This window comes from Microtus oregoni, unplaced genomic scaffold, assembly GCF_018167655.1.
Source record: "Microtus oregoni isolate MIOR12 unplaced genomic scaffold, Mior012 000030F_ref0000283, whole genome shotgun sequence".
Lineage (NCBI taxonomy): Eukaryota > Metazoa > Chordata > Mammalia > Rodentia > Cricetidae > Microtus > Microtus oregoni.
This window is the reverse complement of record NW_024543089.1, coordinates 19,750,667-19,762,831: the sequence shown is the minus strand read 5'-3', so window position 1 is coordinate 19,762,831 and position 12,165 is coordinate 19,750,667.

The window sequence follows — 12,165 nt, the reverse complement described above, 5'->3', positions numbered from 1 at the left end:
TCAAGTTTAGTTCCTTACATAATTTATTAGAAGAGATACTGATAAGAACACTGGCACCTAAATATGCATCAAGTGCTGTACAAATTGATGACAACCAGCTTATTTTCCAATTACTCTTCTTGTCAGGTTTGGTTCAGGATAGAGTTCTTTTCTCACTACTATGATATCTAAAATCTGCTTTTCCTCACTAACTTTATCCAATAAAATATTTCAATGCTATACACTAATTTTTAGTTGAAAATATGAGTTTTTTTATTATAAACATAAAACATAAACATGTTTTTCATGATATTTGCCAATAAATTCAGAGCATTTTAAAGGGAATAAAATTTCAATGATTAGCCAAATAGGAAAATATTTTCTGCAGTTATTAAAATACAAAATAATATCATTTACTCTGTCCAATATAAACTACTAGCTGATATCAATGTCAGATGACAATCCCTGATATTGATATATGATCACTTTCATTTTTCAACACTCTTGCTTTTTATTGGGGAAACAATAGTAACAGATATTTCATTGTTCTAGCTTTGGATGTATTTTTTTTACATGTCAGTACCTTACACTCTAAAGATAGTCTTTATGTTGTTCTGCACAGAGGTGAAATACTCATATTTTGCTTCCTTCCTTCTTTTCTTCTCTAATTTAGAATTTAATAATGGTAGAGCAGATTCTTCCAAACAATATGTTTACACAGCACATTGTTTTGATGCTTGTAGCACCCTAGACTTTCCAATCCTTCTTTAAAATTTGGTGTTTCAATGAAAACATTTTTTGCAGTTTTTATATTACAGTTCTTTAATGTGGATACTGAAATTATTAGTAAATAATAATCAGCATGGGTAATATCATAATGATCAATTATAATTTAGCTTTTGATTTAGGAATGTGGAAGTTTCATGTTTGAATATAACCCCAATCAAATCTGACTATAAAGATATTTTCATTATAAATCAACATATATACTAGATTTTTTTCTGATTCAGTGATCAGTGGTTAACATATTTATCCTGCCTTTCAGAACTTCTGAGAATATTTCAAAACTCTCATGTCTTTATTCACTAAGAAGAAAAATGTTCTCAAAATGAGGTTTGGGCAACTTCAAGTTATTTTTCTATTGATGGAGCTACTTGTATGAGTAACCATGGTTAGGAAACTGTGGGAATCTGGTGTCAGAACCTCAGCTTCCTAATGTTGTAATTTCTCCTCCTGATAATTAAATTAATGAATCAACAAGTATTTATTGGGCTTCTACAAATGCAAAACTGGGCAAAGTAGAGTAGAAGATATAAAAAATATCAAATTAATCCTGACCCTTAAATAGTCCATAAGAGTTTATTTAGTTATTACTTCTCCAACATCTAAGAACATCACATTGTACTAAAAATAGAAGATACTGTATATGCATACCTTCAAACACACATGTGTACAAAAACACATCATTGATTCTTTTTAACCATTCTTGAACTATATATAGTCATACAAACTAACTTGTCCAAAAGTACCAATAGTAATTACATACACTCCATGAAATGGTCAAACCAGAGCAAATTCAGGCTTGGTTTTCCTAATCTATTTCCCTTAATTTAGTACTTAATAAAAAAAATTCTTTCTAATTATAGTTGCATCATTTGATGAAATGCATGTGATATAGTTTTCTCTTCCAGTTTATAGTTTCTTTCTAATACCATATTTGACTCTCTTTATTATCAGTCAATATTTGTTAAATTAAACTTACTTGAAAATAATTAAATAAACTGTGACACATAATCAGTGGAATATCACTAGGTATTTCTCATAATGTCTGGGATTCTAAATTACAACTTAAGGCAAGATACTTGATTATGGCAGGTAGATAAATGATCGCCCAGAGTTGCCTGCATCTAGCCAGTAGAAACAGTAAATATTATTCTGTCAATCTAACACAGCTTTGTAAATGTATTTAAATCAAGGTTTTGAAGTAGCTGGTTAATTCTGGATTATCCCTATGAGACTAATGTATATTGTGATCCTAATTTTAAAAAGAGGGGGTAGTAGAGACAAAGGAGGACATGTGACAATAAGTGGACCTTGCAGTGATACATCCAAGTGTAAGTATCATTGGCCTTTGGAAACTAGAAAAACAAAAAATGGATTCTTCCCTTGAGATTTCATAAGAAATAGAGTCCTGCTCACACCTTGGTTGCAGATCATTAGGATACATTTTTACACTTTTGATGGTCAAATTGTAGAACTATATCTTTTGTGTTAATATAAAGTACTAAGCTTGTGATTAATTCATAAGATCAGAAGCAAATTAGACAGTTACTTTCTAATCACTGTGACAGGATACCTAACAGAAGAAAGTCCAAATTTGCAATCTCAAGTAGAGATGGCATGGGACAGCAGCTTCGGGAAAAGCAAGGGGCTCTGCACTGATGCAGAGAATTAGCTATTGAAATCCCACACCAAGAATCTCTGTTCTTCAGGACAGGACCCATCTTCAACAACTTCTAAAGATAATCAACAATCTTCTAAAACAGCAGCACTATCTGAGGACCAAACATTCAAGTACAGGAGCCCTTGAAGTCATCTCACAGTAAATCCATGTTGTAATGAACTCACAGCATGAAGAAAATCTGAACGGAACATTTTGGTTCATGTTGAGAGAAAAAGCATCCTTGCCAGTCTTTAGTTTCTCCTTAAATATTACTGCAATGTCACATAAGATGATAAAAGTCTGTGTGAGTGATCCACTGTGCATCTAACATCAAAATGCAAATGCTATCAAATCATTTCTGTCAGATTGAGATATATATATATATATACATATACATATATATGAATCAAAATACAAGGGGTTTCTGTCCAGTACAAAAAGAACATGGCAAGCAGGAAGAGGGCTGGAAAAAACTTATAAATTTTGAATAAACATATTTTGAGAAACAGTAGATAGAGGTATCAAAAATTGAATGACATGATCAAAGGGTCAAAGTGCTCTGCTGATGGGCACTATGCAGCTGACAGAGAGCTTCAGTAACTGGTATTCTCTCAGGACACAAATCACAGCTACATTTCTGAGTGGCAAATGGAGAAGTAAAGTGTTCTAGTTTGCTGTTGACAACTTCAGTTCTTTCATCTCCATCTAAATGTGGAAGAGCAGTTGGAGGGCCGCAGCTTGTCTCTATCTGGTCGCTGCATTTACTTTACATAGCGTTTGTGCTTCCCATTGCTACTATAAAATACCTGACAAAAGTTACTAAAGGGAGAAAGGATTTTTTGGGGGCTAATGTTTTAAGACATGTCATAGTCATGGTAGGGAAAGCATCAGAGCAGAAGCTGTCTCCCATCTGGGAGAATTAGAAAGCTGAACTTTGGGAAGAAGTAGTAATAAAACCAGGAGGTAGACATTTACTAGGTATTTTTTAGTAAATAAGACACCAGAGAAAAGTGACCAACTCCTTTCTTGACTAAAGGTTGTGAATGTCTTTGGGTAGTCTTGTTCTTCTGAGTTCAGAGTTGCTAGAATTAATTAAACCAGCAGACTTTGGCCGTAAGCTGAAGACGCCAGAAGGGACATCTGGTTTCTTCTCATCTCTTTCCCGCAAAGGAGTACTGGTTTCCAATAACCATACCGCATGTGACTGAAACAGCCAGACACCTCAATCACTGAAATTGAAACTGGATTGATGAGTTTAACCCTCTTTCCTCACTCCAGTAAAGGCATTTTAACTCCAAGGTAGGAGGCTCAAGTCCAAAAATCATTCCTTCTGTTCAGGAGTTCTGCCCTCCTTCTCTTTCTCTATTAAATTCTCTTCAATAAAATAAAACATTTCTTTCTAAAACTCACATTCTGTTGTCTGTGAATTTCAGTCTTTGAATTTACAAGAAGGGAGCCTGAAAGCCACTGGCTTGCATGGCTTTGGTAACTTACAAATTTATGGGACACTTGTGTCCTTGGCTAAACCTACCTAATAAAAGATAGAGGCTCTGCTACTCTCAAAGACACCCATAGATTTTTGTATCTATCTGTCCTGGCTATAAACTTCAACAGCCAGAACACAGTCGCCCACTTTCTCCAGCAATACCACATGTCCGGAAGGGTTCACAGCAAGTCAGCTCCACCAGCTGGAAAGCACTTGATATTTAAACCATGGTACTGACTCAGTTTTTGCAGCTCTCCCACAATCTGCCAAACCTGTTGCCCTGGTCCTAAAACCATGTAGGCCTTTGAGAAAATAATTCCCATGAAGTAATGTCAGAAGAAATCTGGGACATCCCAATATATTTATGTGATTTATACTGCTGTAATATTTCTGGGAGACAGAAAATCAAGCAGGCATATTATGAAATAATATTTTAAAAAGCTATAATCCAAATTAACCTTTCATTTCAAAACATTAAAAACCACAAAACTAAATTTACTTGTATTTGAGAAATTGCAACTAAAGACTGTGAAAGATCTCTGAATTTACTCCCATCAGTAACTAGATGAAGATTCTTTGATGACAATTAGCACAGTCATAAACCTCATTAAAAAGAAGGCCAGTTCAGGCACCCTCTCCACTATTGCTAGGAGTCTTAGTTGGGTTCATGCTTGTGGATTTCTGGAAATTTCCCTAGCACTAGACTTCTCCCTAAACCTCATAATGTTTCCCTCTATTAAGATATACCTTTCCTTGAGTCCCTCTTTGCCCCTCCCTCAACTCAACTATCCATCCTCCCCATCCCCTGTCATCTCCCTTCCCAATTTACTCAGGAGATATTACCTTTTTCCCTTTGCCAAGGGCATCTATGCATGTGTCTTTTAGGGTCTGTCGTGTTACTTAGCTTCTCAGGGGTTTGTGTATTGTAGCCTGGTTAAGTATTTATTTACATCTAATATCTACTTACAAGTGAGCAATACTATGTTTTTCTTTCTGGATCTGGGTTACCTCATTCATAATGTTTTTTTTATTTTTATTTTTTTTCTAGTTCCATCCATTTGCCTGAAATTTTCAAGATGCCATTGTTTTTCGCCACTGAGTAAGTAAGCAGTGAACCAAGCTCCTGGAATTTAATCGAAGAGAAGAAGGAGGAATTATAAAAGTGAAAGGGTCACGATCATGATGAAGAAATCCACAAAGACAGCTGACCCGAGCTATTGAGAGCCCACTAACTCTGAGATGACAGCTGGGAACCTGCAGAGGACCGAGGACTGATCTAGTTCCCTCTGCATGTCGGTGACAGTTCTGTGGCTTGGGCAGTCTGTTCAGCCACTAACAATGGAACTAGGATTAATCCCTAGTGCATTAACTGGCTTTTTGGAGCCTATTCCCTATGGAAGAATACCTTGCTCAGCCTAGATACAGAAGGGAGGGGCTTGGTAATGCCTCAATTTGATATGCAAGAAAAGATGACTTCCCTTAGGAAGCCTTACCCTTTCTGAGGGGTGGATGGACTGTTGGTTAGGGGAAAGGTGGGAAGAAGCAGAAGAAGGGGAGGGAAAGGAACAGTGGTTGGTGTGTATAATAAAAAAAATATTTTAAATAAAAGAAGAGAAGAGTATAGTGCCATATTAAAAAATGTTATGTGAAGGAGAAAAATTGAAGTAATACTTAAAATTGTAAACTTACAATTACTTGCTAAAACCTTTTCTTGCAATAAAAAATTTACTACAAAAATAATGAAATTTAAAAACTAAAACTGGTGGAGAATAAAATAAACAGAAAAATTTGAAAGCAAGGTTACTATTTTAATAAGTGCAGTTAACCCAGTATGAAAGAACTTTTAAGAGGTGGAATATGCTAAACTAAAAAGAATGAAAAGAGAAAACGGAAGAGAGGAAATGTTCTCACAAGTGCTGTAAAATCTTCCAAACATTGTTAATGGGGTCCTGGTGTCAGGAAAGGAAAACGAAGGAGGCACCCAAATGAAGGTGTGTGGAACATCAGAAAACTGAGAGAGAAAAATCTTTAAAGCCACCAGATCAACAAAATAACAGTAAAAATTCAAAGTGCTATTTAGCTTTACTTTCATTCACATGTAGAAAATATTTTTGAATGATGTAGCACGTAAATTATTAAATTAATTTGGAAATAGCTATCAGTAACATTTCAAGAACTTTGACAGCATCCTAAGCAATTATTATTAATATTCAGTAGTTAAATAGCTCTACAAAACCCTTGGCTCTGTGTGTCTTTTCTTTGCATTCTGCCTCAGCTCCAATCTGCTTGCAAACAGAGCATTATATGCTGCTTGCCATCCAACACCATCCCTTTGGACTTGGCATTTATTTAGGGTTATTTAGCAGGATTCTGGCTCCCCTCAAGGTCTTTGGCTCAGTTTTCCTCACTGACCTTCCCCACTGTGGATCACTTCTGAGAGCACATGGCCTCTCATATTCTACCAGCACAAAAACTAGCCAGAAAATTGGAGAGTGATAAAATTCTTATGTGTTGGCTTGAAATATCCATCCTTACTTTATTACCTATTGGTTTTTTTATTGTTGCTGTTGTTTTTGGTTGAAGAACAACTTATTGACTACAATTCTTATTATTTTTCTTTAAATGTATTCCTTTACTGCTTGAAATAATATGATTGTTTTTCCTGTAATATTTTTGTCAGCTTTCTCTCAATCTTTCAAAGTTAGCACATTATACTGTATACTTCTGAGCCATCTGTAACTACCATTCACAGCCTATTTATGTGCAGATCAGCAAAACATATTTAAGTAGACATAAGTTGAATGATTATGGATTCCAACGTGACACTAATGGACATGCTGTAAATATAAGATTTGTTGCCTGTCACATGGGCAAATATTACAGTCATATTGAAACTTAGATATGCAAGTTATAGAAGGTCACAAAGCCTAAGGAGATTTTTTTAAATCCTTTAATATAGTTACTAAGAAAAGCTGCATGATTTCAAAAATATAATAATTCAATTATATAAGCAAAAAACTCACTGTGAAAAGCATTCTGTGTGGTTTATGCATTACTATAGCATGCACTTCTTGATATAGGAGGGTTTTAGAGACCTATTCAAGATTAATCCTGAATGGACCTGAAACGTAAAATCAATGTTTACCCATGTTTTTAATAACAACTTGCTTTCATTGATTGAGTTGACTGCAAACTCCCACTGGCCATTTTTAAGCATCAGACTAAATGGAAAGTTCCCAATGGTGTTATTGAAACCTACAACTAGCAGGCTCCCTTGGTTTTTCAAAAGCAATGACCCTGACTATCATTGGTTGCTTAAACCCTTGACAAGCAGCCACAGGATTTCTGAAATTAGCTGCTTTACTGGACTGTTTACATTGAAGCTTTATGGCAAGTAATTACAAAGTCTTAGCAGAAATTCTAGTAATCAATTGTGACTACACCTATTATGATTAGACTCCATTCTTTTCTGCAGTACTAGATGTAAAAGAGACCAATGCAACACTTTATGCCTAATTGGGCCTGAATTATATTAATCAAATAAATGGAGAATTTATTAATGTATCACATCTGAGCAATTAAAATTGAGAATTTTTGTTTGAAGACACAGAAAGTGATTAATTTTGTTAAATAATGCTCATACATCAAATAATCCTCTGTAAATACTTAGGAGTTAGAGGAAGTTTTGGAAATAGCTGGTGATGAATGTTTAAAATCCAAGGTACTAGGTAAACTATGCAGGATTCCATAATTTAAAACCAGCTTGGGTAAATTATCAGAGCCTATAAAATATAGAAAACTATCCAGGCATATAAAGTTGTGAGGTATGGTAGTTACATAACATAGGAAAGGCTATGATTAAGTTTCCAATACAACAAAAAAATGAAGATAAATTAAGAGGTATGCACTCAGTATCAACACAGGACTATCATTTTTATAAAAGTGGGAATTCTTCCTAAAAATAGACTGAGTGACCATGACTCATATGATTATAGTTGCTAGGAAAATAAGAAAGTCAGACAGTGTGTTGGAGGATCAACAGAGAATTTTTATGCCAAAAAAAGAAGAAGTAGGACACAATGAAATTCTGAGATGTTCTGGTTATCAATCAACCATCCAACTACCAGAAATAACTTCAAAGCATTTTTTTTACAAAACTGAATTCTCTTGTATTTATGACTACCCTTGGAAATTAATATTATAGTACATACATTTTGTGACAACTAGGATTAGTCACTTATCCTAATCATTGAATCTGAACTAAAAATGTTCACTTGTAATTAAATGTAGGGAATAGAGAGTTGGGAGTCACTACAGAAAGTATTCTGCTATCCATGCTTAAAATGATACAAAGCATTTCAGAGAGCATCATGAATTTCAGAAGCATGATTCAATTGAGAAAATTTATGCCTTGTTAGTCATTTTAAATGAGTATTAGTGATGGGTACTCATTAAAATTGATATCAATCAAGAAATATAAATTGACTAAAGTATTTAAGGATCATTCCTCAATCTTCATATAATTAGAGCAAAAATCCTTGTAAATCTCTTGGTCTTATGTCCAGTCATTGGTTTCAAAATTTTCTAAGTACCTGAGATAAGTTAAAGGTTAGCAGTTTTCAACATGTGAGCTGTGACCCCTTTGAGGAGGTCACTTTTCAGATACCCTGCATATCATATATTTATATTATGATTAATAACAGTAGAAATATTAGAGTTATGAAGTAGCAGCAAAATATTATATGGTTAGGGTTACAACAATGTGAACTGTGTTAAAGGATCAGAGCATTAGAAAAGTTGAGAACCACAAGGAAAAGGAAAAATAATCCTATATCAAAAATATAAGCATCTTATCTATATTAGATGACCCTTTTCTTTTTTAAGGTTTCATTAAAGCATTAAAATGTCACAAGGCATTCCTGTACAGGCAGGGTTGTTACACAGAGAAATCAGGTCTTGAAAAATAAATAAAACAAAGCAAAAAACAAGGTCACAAAGCTAAGGGTTCACTGAGCAACACAGATATCAAATTATTTTGTGTCTACTCTTCTATATATGGGATTTTGCCTAAAGTAGTATTGTTTTATGTATGTTATGTGGTCAAAATAACAAATTATTCTCTACAACCATTTGTTAAATCTGTGTCTTTTGGGTTGATACCCAATGTCTATGCTGTTGATGCCACCCCTTCTCACCTCTTCTTCCAAGGGAGCCTTTTGGACCCAACGACGCTAATCTATTAATATAAGCATCAATATTTATAAGACAGATTGTTTGACAGTAAGATCATGTAGCAAAACTACTGCAGTAGGTGCCCCCTTGGGCCTATGACATCCCTACCCAAGAGCTCTTGGCAAATTTTTATAGAACCAGGTATGATTCCCTTCATGTGAAGCTTGCCTCAAATCCAAACAGATATCACTTGTTTTACTATTATATTTGAGCATATGCTTAGGAGGTCATTCTTGTCATTAACAAAATTCAAATCTGAGTAAAACTGAGACTACTTTTAGTTTTCTCCTCCTCCTGCATCCTGCAAAGCACCTTCTGGTATTGTTAAGGCTTATTAGTAGGAGGAAACAACTAGCTCAGCTGCAACTGAGATGAAAATGTGTGGTGTCTTTGGTATGCTGGACTTTTCCCCTTTATGCCCACTTCCTCAGCTCCTCCCAGATCTTCCAAACTTCCCTACCCATTCAGGTTTTATATTCTCTCTTTTTTCCAAAATTAAAGCATAAAAACCAATGAAAGTACAAATAAAAACAAAGATCAATCAAACAAATTGTTATAAAACAACCCTCCCCCCAAAAAACCCCAAAATCTTAACAAAAATACCATTGAGTTTTTATTGGGTAGTCTACTACTCCTTGGCATGGGGCCTGTTCTGAAGTGTTGATGATATACCCTGTGAACGAAACTCTCTTCGTGAAAACTGATTCTTACTTTTCCAGATATATCCATTGCATAGCTTCACAGTTAACTGTGGGACACAGTTTCCCTCTTAGTGTTAGGATGTTATATTCTTCAACTTGAACAGGCCTTGTGCATGCTGCCAGTTTCTGCGAGTTCCTGTGTGAGGATGTTGATTTCTATGTTAACATAATAAGAAACTTCAAGAATTTTCATGAGAAAAATTAACACTTTTCACGTTGAAATGTCATTATAATTATTGATTTAAATCATTACCAAATCTTGGATTCCTTTCTCTTTGTTCAATATTATATATATCCTGGGTATTCTGTGTATTAACAAACAATACACATGTGTTTTGGAAAACACATAACATTATTACCAGAAAAGAAGAAAAATCATAAAACAAATTAAGTTTTTAATTAGTGTTTTCTTAACAAAATGATGCACATTATTCCACTTTTCTGGTTTTAATTTTCTTATTTTGACTGATGATTTTCTGCCTTATTGGTCATCACCAATAGTAATGATTGGAGCCTTGGATAAGTTTCTTACTGTACTATCTTGGGAATATTTCTCATACATTAAATTTGAAGTTTAGGTCATGAAAAATGTACTTGCAAAACTATAATATCCTTGGCCAAATTGTCCTAGAAGTGCTTCTTCTTCAGTTTAGAGACTGTTCTTGATGTACTGACTTCACTGCTATGGGTACTTAACAGCATCATGGTTGATTGTTTGTTAATCTCATCAGTGGAATCAATGTCCTATTATGTGCTAATTCTCTATCCTCTGGTTAAAACTGTTTCATAAGTGTGGTAGTGATGGGAATTTCCTCTTCTGTGAATTTTCCGAGCAGACTTTTAAGTCTGAAATATATTCAAAGTTTTTCATAATCACAGCTACAGGCATTTGTAGTTAATAATGATTTCCAGTTTCTTTGGTGTTTTGAAGTATTTAATGTTTCAACTCTGTCACACAACAAAAGTCTACTTTTTGAAAGTTTAGTGAATTTAAGCTAAATTTTAAAACATAGGTACTTGTGCGGATTATTAACTATTTTATAAAAAGTATACAATTTAACTGAAGAGAGAATCACATGAAGAAATCAATAGTATTTTTTTTTGCTTCTTAGCTTTTCTCTTTGATATTTGCATTCAAACAAGATAAATAAAATAGAAACTTCAGCAATGTTTTATAGTCAATTTTTTCTCTTTTTTAGATTATAAATAATTACATCATTTCCCTTTCCCTCTCCTGCCCCTAGACCTTCAATACACCTCTCTATCTGTGCCTGAATCCCAAATGATGTAAGAGTATTATTTGTAATAAGAATGAAACTACCCACATCTGCTAGGAGGCCCTTCTGATCAGAAGTTTCATTCTATCATAGCCTAGAAGCCTTCTCTAAGCTTGACAACATGGAGGATTCCCTCCCACCCAGAAAGATTTTCTGCTCTCCATCTGCCCTTATCTGCATAATGTCTCTAGACAAAGAGGACTGACCTTATCTGAAAGCTGTCTCTAAGCTTGGATGCCTGATTTATCTTTAACATGATCTTTGGCACATTTACTTCTAGAAAACTTTGTCCTGTTGCACATAAGGTAGCTAAGACTTGTACTAAAATCTGTACTATATGTCCCTTCTAATATATAGAAAGTCTTTTGAGAGGAGTGTGTCTCTTACTGCAAATTAGGGTTGGTCCCTAGGCTTCACAATCCTATATATTCTCTATATTGTGGAATTAAGTTGAGCTTATTCACCAAAGTCATCTTCAGGAGGGGCATCTCCATCATACCCACAGTAGTCCAAATCATGTTCTACATTTATGCTCCCTCCATCCTCATGAACCAAATGAATCAATGCTCCTGGGAAGAAGGAGAACCACATAAACTATCTACAATATTCAATAAATTTATTTATATGAAAAAGGCAGAAGCATTTAAATGTGACTTCAGAGGATTAGCAATATACCACTTAAGTATTAGGAGTTTTAATTCTATGATGATCTCTCTCTCTCTCTGTATATCGTATATCTCTGACTGTTAAAAAATAAGGTAAGCCCTTTGGTATTTGGTCCTCATTTAATTCATATAAAAAACGAGAAAATATTTACCTATGTTATGTTTGTTTCAAATTACCTTATTAAGGGTAAAAAGAACTGAACATAAAGTGAGAACAATGTAGCATCAAAAAAGAACAAAATAATACCACTGGATATGTGTAACAGCAATTAGTAAAAGAAGAAGCCATGAATTTGAAAGATAGCACAAACAGTTGTTGAAGGATTCGGGCAGAGGAATGGAAAAGGGGGAAATGATGCAACTATATTTTAATCTCAAAAAA